Source organism: Protopterus annectens, chromosome 1.part0 (assembly GCF_019279795.1).
Source record: "Protopterus annectens isolate FY-2018-M chromosome 1.part0, PAN1.0, whole genome shotgun sequence".
Classification (NCBI taxonomy): Eukaryota; Metazoa; Chordata; order Ceratodontiformes; family Protopteridae; genus Protopterus; species Protopterus annectens.
Window position 1 is genome coordinate 1,746,364,214 of NC_056725.1, and position 21,690 is coordinate 1,746,385,903.

Genomic DNA, 21,690 nt, shown 5'->3' on the forward strand with positions numbered 1-21,690 from the left:
CGCGAGTGTGGTGTACCTTTTTGACCAAGTTTCTGCCTGCCTTTCTTCTATTATGGCAGGAAAGTCTATAGCTACCATTGGATTTAAGCAGTGCCGAGAGTGTGGCAGAAAAATGCCTAACTCTGACGGGCACAATTTTTGCATTTATTGTTTGGATGCTCCTCATTTGGATTTAGAGTGCTCTATCTGCCAGGTCTTCAGTTCTAGGGCCCTGGTAGAACATCGAAATAAACTCATACTTAAAGGGCTTCTTAAAGCCCCTTTGATGAAGCTTTGTTCAAGGCTGACAAGCCCCTTCAGGTCTTTGGTTCCAAAGCCAGTCATTCAATGCTGATGTCTTCATCGGCACTGACATCTAAAAAATGTAAGCACCCATCTGTTGGTTCCTCTTCAGAACCGGAACCAAAAGTTCTCAAACTCACAGAATGGACTGATTTATTGGCACCAACCATTACTTCGGTGCCATCAACACCAGCTACAGCACTGACACCAGTAATGACTCTGGCATCAGCACTGGCTTCCTTAGTTTCCACTTCAGTGCTGACATCTCCTGCTGCTCCGCAGGTTATACCTTCTACTTTACTGCTGAAGACTGAAATTTTTTACACACCCAGGATGTGATATTTCCCATCTATGAATCCCTTCTTGGGTCAACTTCCTAGCCCATTTATAGAAAGGCCAGACCATCCCTTCTGACTTTCCATTCGCTCCACCAGAAGTCTTTCTGAAGTTAACATAGTGAGGTTAGTGGGTCAGCTTCTGACAACTAGGGGTCTTCCTCCATTTTCTCAGCTCCCCTCCCACCTGGAGCAGGGGAGTTTTCCCCCAGTGCTCCAACACATATTCCTCCTCTGACCTCCCCAGAGGCATTAGAGTTGTAGACTCTGACCACGCAGGTTCCTATGGTTCCCAGCATCATCAGCATCCTTGTCTTCAGTTCCAGGCATGGCTCTGACTTTCTTGGTGCCTTTACCACTGATGGGTCCCTGGGATCCTGCCTCCACAGTCGAGTCCAGGGGCAGGGGGTTTGAATCACCCCCTATTTTTTATTCTGAGTTGTCCTTACCTCTTCAAAATATGATGGCTGGGGGTCTTTCCTCAACTCTGGATTTTGGAGGTGGGTCTCTTGGGACAGGGTGTGACCCTAGTTCCAAGTTTGTCTGTCTCGGTTCCAGGCTTCCATCCCTCCTCAGGGGGGCCTGCCTTTCAGGCCATGGAGAGGGCTTTGGTCACCGCAGGTTCCCAGGTGACTGCTGTGTTACCAGTGTCCCACCCCATCACCTCTGCTTACCTAGAGCTTCCACCAACTTCTGTACCCAGACAGTGAGCTCCAAGGATGCAAGAGATTCCAACCATGGATCACCTATCTTCCAAATCCCCTTCAGATATTTCCACTGAACAGCCCCTTCAGAAGAAACTGTGTAACAGGAAACACCTGCACTCTCCAGAAGAGTTCATCACCGAGAACATGGATTTTGATAATGGGGATGGTTCCCCTTGGTCACCCCTGGAAGATGCCTCCTTTGGAGATATTCTAGAGATCCTTAAACAGACAAGTAACTGGATGCCCAAAGACCCTACTTCTTAGAAGTCTGTGTACTTGCAAGCCTTTGGAGCTCACCCATCTACTTCCTGGGTGACTTCTGCTGATGATCACATTAAGTTCATCTCTCATTGGGCTTGGAAGGCCCAGATTCAATACAATGAATTCCCCAGAGACCAGATAAAATACTCTCAGCTCCTGAAGACCACCAGCACTGAGTGAAAGGACTAGCAGTAGATGTCATGGTAGTGGTGGCTGCCAAAAAAAAAGGAACTAGCTGAGAAATGTTCCTCTGTTCATCCCCCTAACCAGGAGTCAAGGGCGATTGACAGAGGTGGAAAGCAGGTTTATCATCGACCTTCACCCTTAGGTCCTTGAATTTCATGGCACATTTCACTAGGCTCTAGAGGGATCTGATCAAGGAGCTATCAGATACCTTAGCAGGAGCTGTAACTGAATGTGTCCAGGAAAAAGTGGCCTCCCAGTTAACTACCTTGGAGTATATTTCTAATTCATCCATGAGGCTCATTGCACATGCAGCTGAAGGGGTGACCAGATCAGCTGGTTCAGGTGTTGCAATTCGATGACATGCTTGGATGCAACTGTGTGAGTTTGTAGAGCCATTCAAGTCTTCCTTCATCAGTGCTCCTTTTGACGGATCTTACTTGTTCAGCCCCAAAGTCAAAGAAACTCTAGCCAGGTGTGAGAGAGATGGAAAGACCCTGTCTGCAGTGGGCATACATTTTTCTGCTCCCCAACAATCATATTCTAGGAATCAGAGGAGTGGGGAGATGTGGTTTAAAAAGTCCCACAGGCCTTTCCAGGACACATGTGGTGCAGATTTCCTTGGGGGCAGAGGGGGGAGCTATAATGGAAGATGCCGTCCTAGGGGCAGAAGTGGCCCACAGAATCAGGGTTCCAGAGATTCCTTCTCTGGCCAAACCCCATCAGTGCTCCTGAAAAGGGGACTCAATTGCTTACCTCTGGAGGCAGTTGGGGGAAGATTTTGTTTGCACCCAACAACCTGGAAACTAGCAACCACAGATGCCTGGGTACTAAGAATTATGAGATTGCCGTATTCCCTTCATTCTTTATCTAAGGAATCAAACAAGATTCCCTGATGTTCCACCCAATCAGAGGGACCAAGCAGCCTTAGAAATAAAAAAGCTGCTAGAAAAAAGGAGTCATCCAGGAAGTCCTGCCAAACCAGATAGGATCCGGATTTTACTCAAGGTTTGTTTTAGTGCTAAAAAAGACAGGGAACTGGAGACCAAGTCTGGATCTCACCATTCTAAACAAATTTGTTCAGTGGTCCAAATTCTAGATGGTCATGGTTCAGTCAATACCTTATACCTCCCTTTCTAGAGGAAAAGGATTGGATGTGCTTGACAGACATTCAAGATACGTATTACCACATAAAGATGGACAAATGCTTAAGATGCTTTCTCTGCTTTCATCTAGGAGCCAGTCACTTTCACTTCAGAGTGCTGCCATTTGGTCTCACTACCGCCCCCAGGGTATTCACCAAGTGTATGGCAGCAGTAACAACTAACTTGAGGACTGCACGGATTCTGGGTGTTTCCATATCTAGACCACTGGCTCATCACTACTTCCACCAAGCATCTACTGCTTCAGACAACAGAATTAACCCTACAATTGTTCCTGCATCTTGGCATCATGGCCAGTCATAAAAAGTCTCAACTGACTCCCTCTCAGGATATGGAATTCAGAGGAGCTCATTTAAACATCCTCTCATGTGTAGCCTCCCTCCCCTTACAGAAGATAAAATCCCAAGTACATTCTATCCTATGCACAAAGTACCAGCCTTACTGGTGCTTCAGGTGTTGGGATCCATGGAAGTGGCTATCACTCTGGTCCCACTAGCAAGATTCCACATGAGGTTATTGCAACGGCTTCTTGCAAATCATTGGTCTGTTCTAACCCATTCAATGAACTACCCCATTTTTATCACCAATCACTGCAAAAAGGACCTATCCTGGTGGATGGAATCTGAAGAAATTCTTTTGAGCCGCCCCTTTGTTCCTCCTCAACCCAAGGCCATAGTGGCCACAGATGTCTCCCAGATGGGGTGGGGAGGCATCATCTGGGAAAGATAGTCCAAGGCACTTGGTCCCTGAAAGCGGCCAATCTGCATATCAATGTCCTGGAGTTGAGGGCAGTACTATTGCAAGCATTTCAATCTGTCCTCTCTCAAGAAATGATTGCAATCCAGTCAGTAAAAAAAAAAAAAAAATGTGCAGCTCTTAGGAATGAACTAGCCTTTATTACAATAGTAAGCACTTTCGTCCGATAACTCTAGCCTTCATCAGACACAGTAAATAGTCATATGACCCTTTTTATATAGGCAAAACTGAACGTAAACTAAAGCAGCGGATTTACGAGCACACCTATGATATTAATAGGTGCAAAAATACAAATGCTCTTTTTAGACATGTTGAACAATTCAAGGGTTTGTAGTGTTAGAGCAAGTTAAGGTGAATCCCGGGGGGGGGGGGGGGTCCATGGAATATTTTACTAGAAAACAGGGAATATTGGTGGCTAATATTTATTAATGCTTCTGTTACACCTGGCATTAGTGATGTTATCTCTAGTTTTTAATAGATGAACTGGTATGTTATTGCAATGTTTTTTGTATTATTTTGTTAAGGTAAATGGGTTACTAATATGGGTAGCAAGGGTGGTTTGGGAAGGTGCTGGGATATAACGTTTAACCAATGAAAGTTATGTTAATTGGTTGATTGTGGTTTTAATTGTTCGATTGCTGTATAATGATTTTATTAAAAGGGTCATATGACTATTTTACTGTGTCTGATGAAAGCCAGAGTTATTGGTCGAAAGTGCTTACTATTGTAATAAAGGTTAGTTCATTCCTAACAGTTTTTGTTTTACTAGTTTTGTTGTTTTGTTGTACAATCCAATTAGACATGTCCGTAGTCTGGTAGATCAACAAACAAGGGGGAACCAAATCCTATGCCTTGTGTCAAGAAGCCCTCATTATGTGACAATGGGCCATTGCCTCCAACCGCTTTCTGACAGCAACGCACATCCTGGGGAGTTCAATGTGATAGTGGCCAAACTAAGCAGATGAATTCTATTGCTTCATGAGTGGTCTCTTAATCCCATTATAGTGAAGAAGATCTTTCATCACTGGGGCCCGGCTTGCTATGACCATTTTGCATCACCCCAAAACAAGCGCAGAAGCCACTTTACCCTAATCCCCCCTCAGGGGGAGTCCCTGAGAGATGCTCTTCTCCTCAATTGGCCCCTGGGTCTCCTCTATGCCTTCCCTCCTTTCCCTCTGATCCCTCTCTTTTTTAAGAAAGCAGCCAGGTTGAGAACCAAAGTGATCCTCATTGCACCCTACTGGCCTCAACAAATTTGGTTTTCCTTCCTATGGCCTCATCCATGGATTCTTGGCACAGTTCCAGACCTTCTATCTCACCCTCAGGGACTGGTGCATCCCAATCTTCAAAGTCTCAAACTGACTGCTTGCTTCATCCAATTCTGATAGTCACCAAGCATAATGATATACCATCCCCCAGTGCGAAAAATTTGCTGACATCGCATAAGTCATCCACCAGGAAACTCTATCTCAGTAAGTGGAGGAGGTTTTCAGTCTGGGCTTGTCATAATGGTCTCGACCTTTTTTGGCTCTGGTTGAAAACGTTTTAGAATTTCTGGCAATCCTTTTCGCTAAAGGAGCATCTGCATCCACAGTTAATGTCATTCTAGCTGCCATCTCTAATTTTCATAATGGCTTTGGAGACCTCCCTTTAATTTCACATAGACTATGTAAGGTCTTTCTCAAGGGAACTATTCGATTAAAGCCTCCATTTAAAGATCCTCTACCCCCATGGGACCACACTGTTTTTTAATCAATGATATTTACCCCTTTGATGCAGCAACTACATGCAACTTAAAAATTCCTTTCCTGGAAAACGCTTCTCCTCGTAACTGTAACCTCTGCAAGATGAGTGTCTGAATTGCAGTCCTTATGTACAAAACTCCCTTACTTAATTTTCCATAAGGATAGAGTTACACTCAGAACCAATCCATCCTTTCTTCCGAAGATGGTCTCAGAGTACAACATTAATCAAGCTATAGACTTGCCTGTTTTCTTTGCCAAATTTTCTAAGAAAGGAGAATATTGCCTGCACTTGTTGGATGTTCATAAACAATTATGTTTCTACCTCAGCAGAACTAAAATTTAGGAAATCAGAGCAGTTGCTTGTATCCTTTTCTGGCACAACTTTAGGAAAATCTGTTTCTAAGGTTACCTTGTCAAAATGGTTAAGAGATTGTATTACTTACATTTATAATAAAAGTAATCTCAAGTTACTTGCGCCGGTTCATAGGTTGGTACTAGGCTATCAGCCCTAGGGCCTATACAAGCCTAGCCATAACAATTCCCTGTCTATTTCTTCCCACACTATTTACTTCCCTGGACCCCTGTCTAGCAGGGCGACTGACGTGATCCCCGGGGTGAATTTCCTTTCTCCCATCCAATCTTCAAGGTTTCTTTTGAAGAGGGCCAAAGAGAGACACTGCTTGACATGTATGGGCAATCTATTCCAGAGTCTGGGGAGTCTCTGGGTCAGGAACCTATCCCTCCAGCATGTTTTGTTTATTGTGATGACAAGGTTTAGATCCCTGGAGCATGTGGCTCTGTGGCTCTGAGGGATTGGAATTTCTTTAAGTGTAGCATGTCCAACAACTCTGGCTTTGTAATGTTAAGCAGACATCGCCTCTGAGTAGACGGTATGCGACAGAGTATAGCTGGAGTTTTTTAAGGCGGTCAGCGTAGGGCATCTTCTTTAGGCTTGTGATTCTTTTAGTAAGGTATTTCTGCGGCCTTTCCAGTTGTTGCAGATGTCTTGAGAGGTACATACCAAACAGGGCTTTGTATTCTATAATGGGTCTAATGAGGGATGAGTACAGTGGGACAATGACCTCTTTTTTTCTGGATGAAAAGCCCTTAGTGATGAGGTGTGCCACATAGAAGGATTTCCTGACTTTTGTGGTGATGTGGTTATCGAAGGTGAGACCACTGTCCACATGTGTCCCTAAGTCTCTTATCACACTTTTAGTGTTTAGTGTACTGCCACCTATATGGTAATTTATGGGTACGTTTTTTCCCAAAGGGGATAACTATACATTTTTTTGGTAATGAGCTTGAGCCCATGGCTCTGACACCAAGCATCTGTTTCTGTAAGGCCCTTTTGTAGAGTATCCACATCATTTGGGGATTCAATAATGGCTCCCAGTTTGCAGTCATCTGTGAACTTTGTTAGTCAGAGTCCCTTAGTGTTGGCCTGTACTTCAGAGAAGTAGATACCAAACAAGAGCGGTCCCAGGACTGAACCCTGAGGTACTCCACTTGTCCCTTGTCTGGAGCTGGATTTGGAGTCAGATACTTTTACAGTGTGGGTTCTATCAGTAAGCCAGTTAGCAACTCATTAGCTGATGTAGGGATTAATGCCCAGCTTAGTAAGTTTATCTATGATTCCAGAGTGGGGGATGGTGTCAAAGGCCTTGGCAAGGTCTAGATAGGCTGTGTGGACCTCCTTACCCTTGCCCATGGCTCTGGAGACTGATTCGAAGAAGTCAATCAGGTTCAGGAGACAAGATCGGCCCTTTACAAGCCCAAACTGGGTGGGGTCCAGTGTTTGAAGGTTGCCGATGTCTTTGTTTATGCGTTCCATGATAGTACGCTTCATGGCCTTGCAGATAAGGCTCATCAAACTGATGGGATAGTAGTTTCCGGGATCCAAAGTGGATCCCCCCCTTGTGAAGTGGGATAACTGTAGCTCTGCACCACTCAGTGGGCATGAAACCTGAGGTGAGGCTATGATTAAACATGACACTTAGGTGAGGTGCCAGTTCATATTGTAGTTCATGTAGTACACAGCCCGGGATGTCATCTGGTCCCACGGATGCTGTATTCTTAGCTTTGGAGAGTGCGTTTTTTACCTGTGTGGCCGTTACTACTGGAATTTGTCAATCTTCCGGTATTGAGATGGGCCATTTAGGGGGTGAAGTTGGCATTGAATTGATCTGCCAGGATATTGGCAATATCCTTGGGATCAGTATATTTAATGCCATTCTATCTTAGCTCAGAGCAGATCTGAGCATTGCCATTTAGGTTCTTGACATAGTTATAGAATGCCTTGTGGTTGTCTTTGGAATCTTTGGCAATTTTATTTTCATAACTAGCTTTGGAGGATTTTATGAGGGATCTCAGTTTCTTACTGAGGCTGGTAAGGGAGTTTTTTGCATCCTGGTATTTTCCTCTTTTCTGCAACAGTTTCTTCCTTTTGTTGCAAAGTTTGTTTATGGCAGGGGACCACCAGATTGGCTTTCTTTTTTTGGATGAGAGCATCTTGGTTTTATTTGGGACGGCACGATTCATGCATGAGTGGATGCGTTCATACAGTGCCTTAGTGTAGGATTCAGCAGTTGAACTTTCAGTTCCCATCTGCATGGGTGTCATGAAGTTTGTCACTTCTGACTTGAGTAGCATGAAGTTGGCTTTGGAGAAGTTTTTTATGGAGGTTTTCTTACTGGGGGTGGGGGTGGGATGTGGATGTTAAGGATGATTAGCTTATGGTCAGACCTGACTAATGAGGGGGTGACCATAGGTGTGGAGCATCGATTTCCCATGTTGGTAATCACCAGGTCTAGGATATTGGAGCCACTGGTGGGACTATGGATTAGTTGATCCAGGGTGCTGGAATTTATGAATTCCAAGAACCGTTGGGTAAATGTGTTGGTAGTTAAAATCACCCAGTATTAGGGTGTTTGGTTCTATCTTAATATTTTCCAGTATGTTTAGAAAGGTGTAGTGAGAATCTTGCGGCATGTTGGAGGATCTGTAGCAAGCTACAATTTGGATTGCAGTCTTACCTAGTGTTAGTTGCACCTGGAGAATTTCAGATGCATTTTGTTGGGCAACTAGCCTGGTGGTGTGGATATCCTTCGTGAATATTGACACTCCTCCATCTTTAGTGTTTTAGTCCTGGTTTGGTGGCTGAAAAGTGTGATAAGAGTTGTAGCCTGGTATTGCAGGGGTTCTCTCTGGAGCCTTGAACCAGGTCTCAGTTACTGCACAGATATCGATGTTCTCTATTTTTAGGAGTGCCTCGAGAGAGTGCATTTTGAGGTTTAGACTTCTAGCATTGAGTAGCATTACCTTCAGATTTTGCATGTTTGTACCTGTTACGGTGGTGGTTTTGTCCTTTGAACTTTGCCTAAAAAAGGCACTATAATGGTGGCAAGAGCCTTAGCCAGTAACCTGAATCCCAGAGGCGACAGGTGCAGACCATCTCTGGCAAAGCATCATGGCCTGTTGATCATGTCGTCACAGACAGATACTGGATCCCCTTTGAATGACACCAGGAGCTCAGCCAATTGTTGAAGTCAATCATTTTGTCCTTATATTGTGATATCATTCTGGGCGAAGGCAGGATGCTACTCAGGGTTAGGGTCAAACCTGCCTGGGCCACATGATCTGAGAGCTCTTCCATGTCTCTTTTCATGTAGTCCAGGGAGGTACGTCTCAAGTCATTCACTCCAACATGGACAATGACAGAGTCATATGTGTACTTGGTGTAGAGTGACTTGAGTGCATGCGTTATGTGGTGGATCCTGACACCCGAGAGGCAGCTGACTGTAATTTTCTCCTTGTTCAACCTGGTGACTGGGACATCAGTGTGCCGGACTACAGAGTCACCTATGACTAAAGTATTAGGTATGTTGTCTTGCTTTAGGGGCTGTTGCTGGGTGGCACACTGGTGTTGTGAGCTATGTGACACTTTGGTTGTGATTGGTGTTGGCGTTTCAGCTTCAGAGGTCCTTGTTGCTTGGGCAGGTTACAGTTATGGGCCTCTGCATATGTGGATTTAGTGTTGGTATATGTGGGTGTTGGTGGTGTGGGTTTAGAAGGGCTATGTGTTGCTTGAGGTGTAGTGTGGGTGTTAACCTTCTCCTCTTGACTGTCTAGCACAATCTTGGGTGGAGAGAGATTTGCTTCCATTTTGGCTATGTAAGTGCATCTCTCACAGGTTGTAGTGTTGGGTGGTAGGAGGAGAGGGTTGTCTGTGTACATGAGGCAATTGCTGCATTGCCCCAGTATGCCCAGATTCACCAGGTGGACAAGAGAAATAACTGGAAGCTGACCCTCGGACATGCCTGGTTAGCCCTTGGGAGAAAGCTTGCCAATCAGGAGGTTGCTCTTGGGAGGCAAGAGAAGCATGCTTAGTTTTCAGCTTCTTCTTTTGTAGGACATCCATGTGTTGGAAAGACAAGGGGCCTGATGCCGGTCTACACTCAACAATATTAGTAGGGACATCTTCTCGAAAAATGATTTGGGGAATATCATGCGGGCCTTCAATAACAATGAATCTGGGTTCCCCCTACATTCAGAGCAGACTACCTGCGTATTCTCCTAGGATGTGCTAGTAGGATCCTTCATGACTTTCAGACTGGTAACTGTTGAGGATTCACCTTCAGACTCCGAAATAGTCTCCAGGCCAACATTGGCCTCAGGAGAGATGTCAGGAATTGAAGGAGCAAGTGAGTAAGTCAGGCCTAGATTTCTTGTCCTTCTTAATTAGCAGCTCACCTGAAGAGGCAGACATACCTTCCATATCGCGTGCTAGGCACTTAAGGTGCTGGTTTTCTAGGTACAAATTAAGAGAAGCTAAACAACTGCATAGGGTCTTGGGGATGAAGGCCTTGCAAATTGAGCAAGATGTATGGTTGTGGTCAGGGCCTAAGCAAAAGAGACAAAGGTCATGGGAGTCTTTATGTGGAATTTGCCTCCCACACTGACACTTGCCTTTCATTGCTGATATGTAACCTCAATGAGAACAGCAGCAAGTAAAGCAGTAAGAAAAAAAAAGTGGGGCACTTATCTGATTAGAGCCTGCAACTTCTCTGGCAAGCAATAACTGGAGAAGACAATCTGAATGGCGGCAGAAAAGTTCTGAGGCTTGGTACATGCTGACATCTGCTTTATACCTGATGTAATTTTATGACCAATGTAGGACCCAAACTTTGTGCAACATCACATGTACCCTACAGTAGCGTTAAGACTTTTGTATACTGGCCGAGTCAGCTGGCGGCAGACTCCCTCATATTATGAATACTGCAACACATGAGTAGAAGGACATTTTATATGCCCTACTAATTATCCATTTTTTAACAGCAGTTTATGTTCTATATTCATCTAAAACCTCTGCCAGAGCATGTCCTTCATTTAAAATTCCCCTATCCCTTTCTGTTTGCCTGTACTCTCAAACAAAGCCCTGGTAGGGATGGCAGTCTCTAGCCTGCAATCCAAATGTCTTCTTAGCCTCATCCCACTGTATTACCTTTCCCGCTTGAGTTATTTGCTTCCAGTATCTTGGTTCCTTTACCAGGTTTCTCCAATAAATTCTAGCTCCCTCTTGCCTGTTTTCTCTGCCTCTACTTGCAGTCATCCCTATTGGCAAAATCTCCTTCATTCTCATAAGGATACATTTTTTTGACCTGGGACAGATTATCTAAATTGCCTAGACAGAGTAAGAGTTCATTATGTTTAATTCTGTTACCTGCCAAAAACAGCAATTATCAGAAAAAGGAAATCAAAGTGTAAACCAACTGTATCTGAGGTATTGAATATTAAAGACCAGTTAAAATAACTGGAAGTGAAATCTTTAGAAAAAGGAAAGAGCAAATTTCATAGAAGTAAATGGAAATTATGGGAATAACACATGCAGAATAATGTTCCCTAGGAGGAGGGGGGGGAGCAAGGAAAGTGAAGGCAGGAATTCAGCAATTTATGTAATGTTGGACTGGTGGTAATTATACAGGAGGAAAAAAGATACGTGATGTATAATATATGTAAATGGAAAAATAATATGATTTGATTTATTTTCTGTTAATGTATGTTTGCCTGTCTTAAGTGATAATTCAATAAAGGTGTTTAAAAATATAGATAAAGGTAAGTACACTGGCACTCTCTTTATAGATCTACCAAGTGCCTTTGATCTTGTAGAACATTCCAACCTTGTAAATCATCTTCTCAAATAGTAACTATTCTAAATGCTTCAGACTGTTTCCATGACTACATCTCCAACAGACTCTAAAGAATTATGATTGACACTTCCATGTCATTTGATTCCCCCCTCCTAAAATGTGTATCACAACACTCCATCTTTGCTCCTCTGTTACTCTCAGTCATCAGTAAGTTCCCCAATCTTCCACTTATACTTTATGCTGATGATGTGAGTGCTGTTTAGATTTAGCCTTCCATACCTCTCCCTGCAGTGGTCCTTTGAGTCAGATCTCAGCTGTATCTCTTCTTGAATTAACAATGAAAATCTACGACTGAAATCAACCAGTACACACCAGCAGAGGTTTTAACTTTTACCAACAGATTTTGGAACAAAGTCAAAGATTACTAAGGAAAAGACCTAAAATTAGGAACATGTTTTAAATGTTGGCACTGTTATCTTAGAAATTCTCAAAATAATTTCCAATTTTAGGAGGAATGGAACAAAACTTTGAGAAACATCAGGGGGTGTCCCTAAAAATAGTAACAGTCGAGAGGTCTGCACAGCAGAAATCTTCTAAAGGAATCTTTTAGATATTAAAGACCTTAACAACACTCCCATTGAAACAACTTTCCCTTTTAAATATGTAGGTATCTGTCTTGACCAGCTTCTGAACGTTCATATATATCTTGAAAGTGAGAGGAACAATATTATATCCCTTCTCTTCTAGGCCTATAAGCACTTATGTTTTTTTCACCTTTGCTCCAAAATCTGCAGTATTTTTCCTTTTGCTAAAAGATCAAGTAATTTTACTTGTCCAGCTTGACAAGGCATTCTCTTAAAATCTGTTGCCTCATTCTCTAACAAAAACCCTGAAAACATTTCTAAACATGTAGGTAGTCACCCTTTTCAGCAGACAAAAGCATCACTTACCATGCAATTAGCTCAAGCCAAGTTTTACAAACCCTCAAGACTGAACTACAGTGCATAAACTGCAACTTTTCTGTTCTTGGCCTCATACACCCTTCCCACCCATGTCAAACACTTGACCTCTTACTCCAAGTTTCATCAATTAAAATGTATTTTAAACAGGCCAACTGTAACTGCTTCCCTTAAGGCCACATTACTTAAATGCCATGAACTATCTTCATTAATCCTCCCTCTAGATCTGTTACTTTACTTGAGAGTTTGCAAATCTCCACAATCTTAGCACCTTTACCCTTACTTTACACCCCCCTTCTCACTTCTCCTCCTTTTTTATGTGTTTGTATCCTTCATAATAGCCTTTATTATGTGTTGTATTGTAAATACCAAGTGCATAGTCTATACATTATATATATTCTGTTACTGTCAGGACATATTGTTTAGTGTTGTTTTTTTACTAAGGTAATAAAATTGATAATTCCTTAGTAAAAGAACAGCCCTAAATATGTATATTGTTTTATTGCCAATGTGAACATATGTGAAGGCTGCCAGAAGAGCTAGATAGAATTTTGTAGATAATTCCATGTCTTTGTAAATATTAATAAAAGCCACAGGCTTGTTCTCTTAAATGTAAGAAGATGCATTGGATATTGAACTACAAAAATGTAACAAGAGTGCAGTCTGCTGTAAGAAAGCTGATAAGTCAAGCATTTTATGACTGTTTGATCTCAGGGCTGGGAGCTATGGTGTCTGAACCAAAAGATTCTTTATATTGTTTTTGAGACCAGAGTTAATTGCTAGAATTTATATATATAATATCTTTAATTGCTGTGGTTTCCTGACCAGGTGCAAGCTTACTTGTTGTTGTCTTTCGGCTTTTCCAGGTTAGGGGTCGCCACAGCAGAACTCCGGTCCGCTAATGACTGGCAGTAGATTTTAACGAACGCCTACTAAGAAATGTAAATGTAGAGTTTCTGTTAGCCTGGGAAACCAGAAAATTGTTAAGAATTATATAATCTAAAATGAGTCAGCAGGATGTATTATCAATTTAAAGGACTTTTTCAGAGACAGACAAAGAGCATTTTGGATTTTGTCTAAAGCTGACAACATCTCACCAGTATAGCTAGAGAACCTGTGCTAGCCTTCCCCAGGAGTGTCTGTATTTAAATCAAATCTTAATGTGTGTGTGTGTGTGTGTGTGTGTGTGTGTGTGTGTGTGTGTGTGTGTGTGTGTGTGTGTGTGTGTGTGTGTGTGTGTGTGTGTGTGTGTGTGTGTGTGTGTGTGTGTGTGTGTGTGTGTTAGCTACTTGGGCAGGGACACAAAGCACTGGTTGGACAGACAGGGTGATGGAGGTTTTAGCTTGAGCACTAGGCTGAGATCTGGAACCTATAGCTGTGCCAATGGGGAGTATTATTGGGTATTTGGAGAGAAAGAGAGAAACCAGCCCCAGAATGACTGTGATCTCTGTGTGTTCTTAAGGGAAATTGTACTTTACTGTGTGTGTACTTGTTATCCCCCCCAGTGCTGGCACATAATCCAAAGTCATGAAGTACGTATCCCATGTATATGTCAGTACACATTAGGTCATCTCAGACTTGTTAAGTTCATTACTTTTTTCAGTCTACGTGTTTATAGGTTCAATTGCTAAGCTTACATTCTACTAACCTTCAAGAAGCCTGATTGCTGTAACTCCATGTTAATATTTTCTGCATCCCATATAGTTATCAACATTACTTTTGAAGAAAGTTAATGTATGACTCCTGATCATAAAGGCATTCTTGTTCCACTGTCTTAGACCATGCTGAGTAATGTATCTGCCACTTTTCTTCTATAACTGATATTTATTTTATTATTAAATTCCCTGATGTGAGGTTACCTCCCTCAATAGTTAATTCCAGGCATAGACTTTCAAGCAGAACCAGATCAAACATTGCTTTGCAGACCAGATAGAAATCATCTGGTAGTAACCTATAAGAAAATTAGTTATTTATATTCTTTTCAAGTTTTGATACCTACTTGGCCCTGGTACGTATCTGGTTAACAAATGTAAAAATAAAATAAAAATAAATCCAGTTAAAGTTATTTACCCTACACTTTTTCTGGTAAATAATCCATGTATGTTTTCATGTTTATTTGTTTTATTTACTTATTTATTTTTATTAGCCAGAATAGAGCACTGATCACAGATGACCAATTTCAGGTTCAGCCTAGAGATAAAGTAAGCTAACAAAATAGATAATTCCTTACTAAAAGAACAATACTAAACAATATTTATTGACTGTGACGCCCGTACACTGGCCCAGCAATAAAGGAGCCTCAATCTGCACCACTAACACCAGTGAGGGGCATCCACATTATGAAGGATAACAAATACACACACAGTAAAGTACAGTTTCCCTTAAGAGCACACAGAGATCACAGTCAGTCTGGGGCTGGTTTCTCTCTAGATCTCCAATAAAACTCCCCACTGGCAGAGCTATAGGGTCCAGATCTCAACCTAGTGGTCAAGCTAAAACCTCCAGCACCCTCTCTATCCAACCCGTGCTTTGTGTCCCTGACCAAGTAGCTGACACACACACACTTTGAGATAAGAGTTATATACAGCCACACGCACACACTCCTGGGTAAGTCTGGCACAGGTTCTCCAGCTATGTCCCTTCCTGCCAGATTATAAGGTAGTACCGGCTGCCACCAACCACTACTATCAGCTACTATAAGGCCCTTCCCAAAGGGTGACCAATTTCACTGTGTAATATTACTGTTATCCAAACAGTAAGTGTGGCGAACAGCAAAACTATTGGAGTGGCTTGGATAGTATCACCAAATGCATGCAAGTACTCTAGAGCTTAAATTATCTCTACACAAAACAGCTACAGCTGAAAAGTTTAAAATATTTAACAATAAACAATAAAAACACAAGGCAAATCTCATCAATTCAACACAGTGCTTATCAAAAGTTCAGAAATTACAGGAAACTTTAAAACAATATTGCAGTATAGTCTGACATAAACATAGAAAACAGATAGACTAATCTGGCTAAATGCCTATCTAACTTTAAGAAAAATCCCTGTTCTAAATACTACTTACACACAGAGCAAGCCAGTGCTGGTGAGTGAATGTTCTTACTAGATCCCAGGCAAGGTATAAAATGCTCTTCTTTCTTTCTGAGATAGCACTTAAATTGATAAACAATACTACTGAGTCATTTCAGATTACACCATTCTTGAAACCTCTGCTGAAGTTTCCCAGTCTCACAGATCTCAAAATTTAACATATCTTTGTAATCTTGCACCTGCCTAGGAAGCCACAGCAATGAAAAGACACTTTTACATGTAAAATCTAGCGATCATCTCTGTCCCAAAACAATAGAAATAATTTGCTAGCCCAGACATCCTGTCTCCGAGTTTGAGATCAAACACAGTTGTAAGATTCCTTAACAGCTTTCCTCCAGCAGGGCACACTTGGTTTACATTTTTGAAGGTCAGTACAGCATGTAGTTTAATCACAACACATAGTTCTCTCTACATTTGTAAAACACGGCTGTGGATTATATAAATATTTACAAATGACATAGAATTATTTACAACATTCTATCTAGCTAGGCTGGCAACCTTTCAGTTTTTCACATTCCCCCCCCCCCCCTTAAAACTCAAGCTAGTTTTTCAAGTGTCCCTTGAGAAATATTGCTTGAGAGGGTTGAGTCTATCTGGGTATACCTTACCCCATTCCCTGTCTTCAGACCCCCTCTGTACTGGTGTTGCTAACCCCACTGTGGTGCTGCACTGACATATATGCTTGCAATCCTAGGCTCCATCTTAGCAACTTGGCATTTTGCTGGCTGGCTCAGTGTAACCATGTTAGGGGATTGTGATCTGTAACTACAGTGAATTTCCTTCCATACAGATAAGGCTGAAGTTTCTGCAGTGCCCATACTATGGCTAGACATTCTTTTTCTACAGCTGCATAGCATTCCTCCCTGGGTTGGAGCGTATGACTGAGATAAACCCCTGGGTGCTCTTCTCCCTCTGAAGAAATCTGGCTAACTACAGCCCCCACCCCATGGTTCAAAGCATCCACCTGCACAACAAATTATTTTCTGTAATCTGAACTGGCTAACACAGGAGGTCATTTGAAAGCTTCTTTAAGCTTCTGGAATGCATGCTCACATGCTGTGGTCCACACTATCTTAGCTGGCCTGTTTTCCTCATCAGGTCTGTGAGAGGAGCAGCTATGGTACTATAACTGGCGACACACTTTCTATAGTACCCTGCTGTCCCTAAAAATGCCCTCACCTGCTTTTTGGTAACAGGTGCAGGCCATGCCTGAATGGCTTCCACTTTGGCGGGTTCTGGCCTGATCTTACCAGTCCCCACCCTATGTCCCAGGTAGGAGACCTCTGTCATACCCAACTGACATTTGCTCGGCTTAATGGTCAACCCTGTCCTCTGCAGTCTACCTAGCACCTCCCTGACATGCTGAAGGTGCTCTTGCCAGGAATGGCTGTAGATGGCAATATCATCCAGGTAAGCAAGGGCAAACCCTCCTGTTCCACCTATAATATGATCTACCAGCCTCTGAAAAGTTGTTGGGACATTTTTCATCTCAAATGGCATCTGTGAACTCATACAAGCTAAACAGAGTAACAAAGGCTGACCTCTCTCTAGCACTGTGAGTCAAGGGCACCTGCCAGTAAAACTTGGTAAGAGCAATGGTGGTAACATAATTAGCCCCACCCAGCTGCTCTATGGCTTCATATGTCTTAGGCATGGGGTAAGCATCTGACTCTCTGTGACTAATTTCCTGTAGTCCACACAGAACCTGGTGCTGCCATCCTTCTTTGGCACCAGCATCACTGGGGATGCCCAGGGACTGCTGGACTGTTTAAATTCCCCTAGCTCTAACATTTCCTGTATCTCCTCCCTCAGAGCCTGTTTGACTCTCTCAGGCACCCTATAAGGGGTCTGCCTAATAGGCCTTTGGGGTCCTGTATCCACCTGGTGCTGCACCAGGTGGGTGCACTCTGGTTTCCCAGTGAACATGTCCCTAAACTCATGTAACACTGCTTGGATTTCTCAAACATAGGTAGGAGATAACTGGTGGGACATTGCTACCCCTTCCACTGAGGTGTCAGTCCAAGCCTCTCTGAGGAGATCAATCACCAGATCACCCTCAGACTCCTCCTGCAATCCACTGCAAATAATCAGCACAAGGGCCTCTCTATTATGGTAAGGGTTCATCATGTTAACATGGTACAATTTGTGCCTCTGACTCCTGCCTAGCAGTTCTACCATGTGGTTAACATCACTGATCTTCCTTACCACCTTGTAGGGTCCATCCCAAGCTGCTTGCAGCTTGTTGTGTCTGACAGGAATGAGAACCATTACCTGCTGCCCTACAGCATCCGCTCTAGCTTGAGCATTCCTGTCGTACCAGACCTTTTTCTGTTGTTGGGTTTCTGCCAGGTTCTCCTGGGCCAAGCCCATGAGTTCCCTGAGCCTTGTCCTGAGGTTTAGGACATATGCCACAACAGACTCCTTGTAAGATTCACACTCACCTTTCCACTCATCTCGGATTAAATCTAGAGGCCCCTCACCCTATGCCCATTCAACTCAAAGGCTGAAAAACCTGTGGATTCCTGGGGAACCTCTCTGTAAGCAAACAACTGATGGGGCAAATATTTGTCCCACTCCCTCTTAAACTGGTCTGCAGATGCCCGTAGCATGGACCTGATTGTAGAGTTTAACAATTCGTCTGGGGATGGTCTTTAGGCACTTCACTCCACAGTACTTTCACAGACAAGCCAGCAGGTCTGACATGAAACTGGCACCTCTGTCAATCAGTATTTCTTTTGGAAAATTTACACTGCTGAAAATCTCTAACAAAGCATTTGCCACCTTTTCTGCCTCAATGGAGGACAAAGCCACTGCCTCAGGGTATGTTGAAGCACAATCTACTACCACTAGGATATACTCTTTCCCTGAAGAACTTGGGGTACTCAGAGGCCCCACAATATGCATAGATACCCTCTGAAATGGCTCCTCAATCTCAGGCAAAGGCATCAAAGAAACTTTCAGCTTGTCTCCTACCTTGCCTACCTTTTGGCATTGCTCACAGGTCCTGCAGTACCATGTTACATCTCTGGAAATTCTAGGCCAATAAAAGTTCTGCATAATAAGTCTCTTTGTACATTTTATGCCTATATGACCTGCAAAGGGAATATCACAGGCTATGGCTAGAAGCGCCAAATGGTAGGCTCCAGGCACTACCAACTGCTGTATTCTTTCACCTTCTAGCCCTCCCTCAGGGGTCCATTCTCTATACAGTAACCCTTTGTCCCAGTATACAGAATCCCCCTTTCCATGAGAATCAGTCGTCTCACTAGCTACCTCTCTCAGGAATTGTAATGTAGGGTCTGAGAGATGAACTTGTCTCAACTCTCTCTTTGTAATCCTTCCCAGCTCCCCTTCCACAGGAAGTCTGGTATGGTCTGACAGCAGTGCCTCACTTTCAGCCTGGGTGCTACTACTCGCCTCTGCCCTTGCAGTCACTCTGTCCAAGGGACCATCAGTAGCCACAAGCAGCTGTGGCTCACCTTCAGTCTTTGCTACAGGGTAGCTCCCTCCCTGAAGTAACTATCTCACCAGTCCTGGCTGCTAGTGTGTGGTCCGTCTTGGTCTCTCCCAGGCTACCAGACCCACATGCTTGTATCCAAGCCTGACTGCATGTAACTGCATAAGCACAGGGTACTGCATTATCAAAATCATTACCTATCAGGACATCTTTAGGGATATCCTCAAGCACACCTACTTGATGGCTTCCTTTTCCACCCACTCAGTCAAGGTGAACCCTAGCCCAAGGTATTTGGAATGGGGTCCCTCCTAAAGCTCTGACTGGAGTAGACTGCCCAAGCAAGCAGTGCTCCTCTGTAATCATTGCAGGCTTCACAATGGTTATGTCAGAGGGTGTGTCTCTCTTAGCAATGGCCTCTTTGCCATTCACTGTGATAGGATATAACCTCTGGTGGTAGTTTGGTACCCTTGTCTCAAAAACAACCTACTGTTGGCATTTTGTCTTTCCCACTTACTAGTTCCCTCACCTTTTGTTCCCCACCTTGCCTCTGTGGACATCTATATGCCACATGGCCCCACTGGTTGCATTCAAAACATTTACCCTAGGTCCTGGATGTGTACCTGAACTAGTGGCTTCCCATGCTACTGTCAGATTCTGTTGGGGCAGTGTGGGCTGCCCACCATGGGTTCCTTTAGACCCATGAGTAGCACTGGGTGTCCCTTTCCTGTGCAGTGATGCCCTGCTTGCTAGGTATAGGTCTCCCTTCTTCCCCAACTCATCTGAAGTAGCACAATGTCTATCAGCTAATCAGATCTTCAGGTCCTCGGGCAAAGTGCTAAGGGCTTGTTCCCTCAACAAAAGGTCTGCCAGCCCTTCAAAAGTGGTGAGCTGACATCCCCTTACCCACCTATGAAAACAAGTGCTTAGTTCAGCAACATATTCATGCACACTTTCATCTGCCTTGCGTTTGTGGTCACGAAACTTTTTCCTATAAGCTTCAGGTGTTAGCTTAAAAAATTCTAGCAAACAGTTCTTAACAGCAGTATAATCAAAAACATCACAATCAGGTAGTTTAGACAGCACAGTTACACCTTTACTATGGAGTAAGGGGGGTCAGGAACTGTACCCAGAGCCTTTGGTCAACATCATACTGTCTAAATACCCTCTCAAACATATGAATGAAACTATCAAAATTATCCCTTGTAAACTCTGGAAGAAATTTACTGACCTTTGCTTCTGGGGTCCTGTTACTCCCTTCCTCATTACCTCCATGACTCTGGCGAAGAGTCAGCATCTCATTTTCATGTTGCCTCTGCCTCTCCTTCTCCTCAGCTTCTATTTCTAAATGCCTGGCCTCCAACTCAAGCCTATTTAGCTCCAGATGGATTTTTAAGTCCTCTGCAGAAAGGTTGAGCTGTCATTCCCTGAGTGTTGTACATCTACATGGCAAGTCTGATCACCATCCTGGTTGCAATTTTCTAATGCAGCTGTGACCAAAGCTGCAATCATGTCTGTTTTAGTCAGATTTCCAAGCACAGTCCTTTAGCCTGGCACATCACAGCCAACTGGCTCCTTGTCAGCTTACTGTACTCCTCTGCTGACATGCTTGCCTGCTCTCCCTGACTAAGCTAACAAAAGAAATAAAACAATTGTTATCTGAACTCTGAACGTTCACTGCATGGCTGATTTAGAGTACAAAAACACCTTTGGTGATCACTGTATACAAGCTACAGAAATTCACTATCCACACCACTACAAGTCAGTTACTATGTGATGTGGCTAACTCACCACTATCAATTAATATCTGATGTGGATATCCCACCACTGCGAAACAATTAATATGTGACACCCGTGCCCTGGCCCAGTAATCAAGGAGCATCATTCCTCACCACTTGCACCAGTAAGGGGCACGCACATTGGGGGGATGACAAGTACACACACAGTAAAGTACAGTTTCCCTTAAGAGCACACAAAGATCACAGTCAGTCTGGGGCTGGTTTCACCCTTTCTCTCTCGATCCCCAATAAGACTCCCCACTGGCACAGCTATAGGGTCCAGATCTCAGCCTAGTGCTGAAGCTAAAACCTCCAGAACCCTCTCTGTCCAACCAGTGCATTGTGTACCTGCCCAAGTAGCTGACACACACACACACACACACACACACACACACACACACACACACACACACACACACACACACACACTTTAAGATTTGATTTAGATACAGATATACAGACACTCCTGGGGAAGGCTGGCACAAGTTCTTCAGCTATGCCCCCTTTCTGCTCAGACTATAAGGTAGTACTGACTGCCACCAACCACTACTATCAGCTACTATAAGGCCCTTCCCAAAGGGTGACCAATTTCACTGTGTAATATTACTGTTATGCAAATAGTAAGTGTGACGAACAGCAAGACTATTGTAGTGGCTTGGACAGTATCACCAAATACATGCAAATACTCTAGAGCTTAAATTATCTCTACACAAAACAGCCACAGTTGAAATGTTTAAATATATTTAATAATAAATAAAACCACAAGACAAATCTCATCAATTCAACACAGTGCTAATCAAGAGTTCAGGAAACTTTAAAATA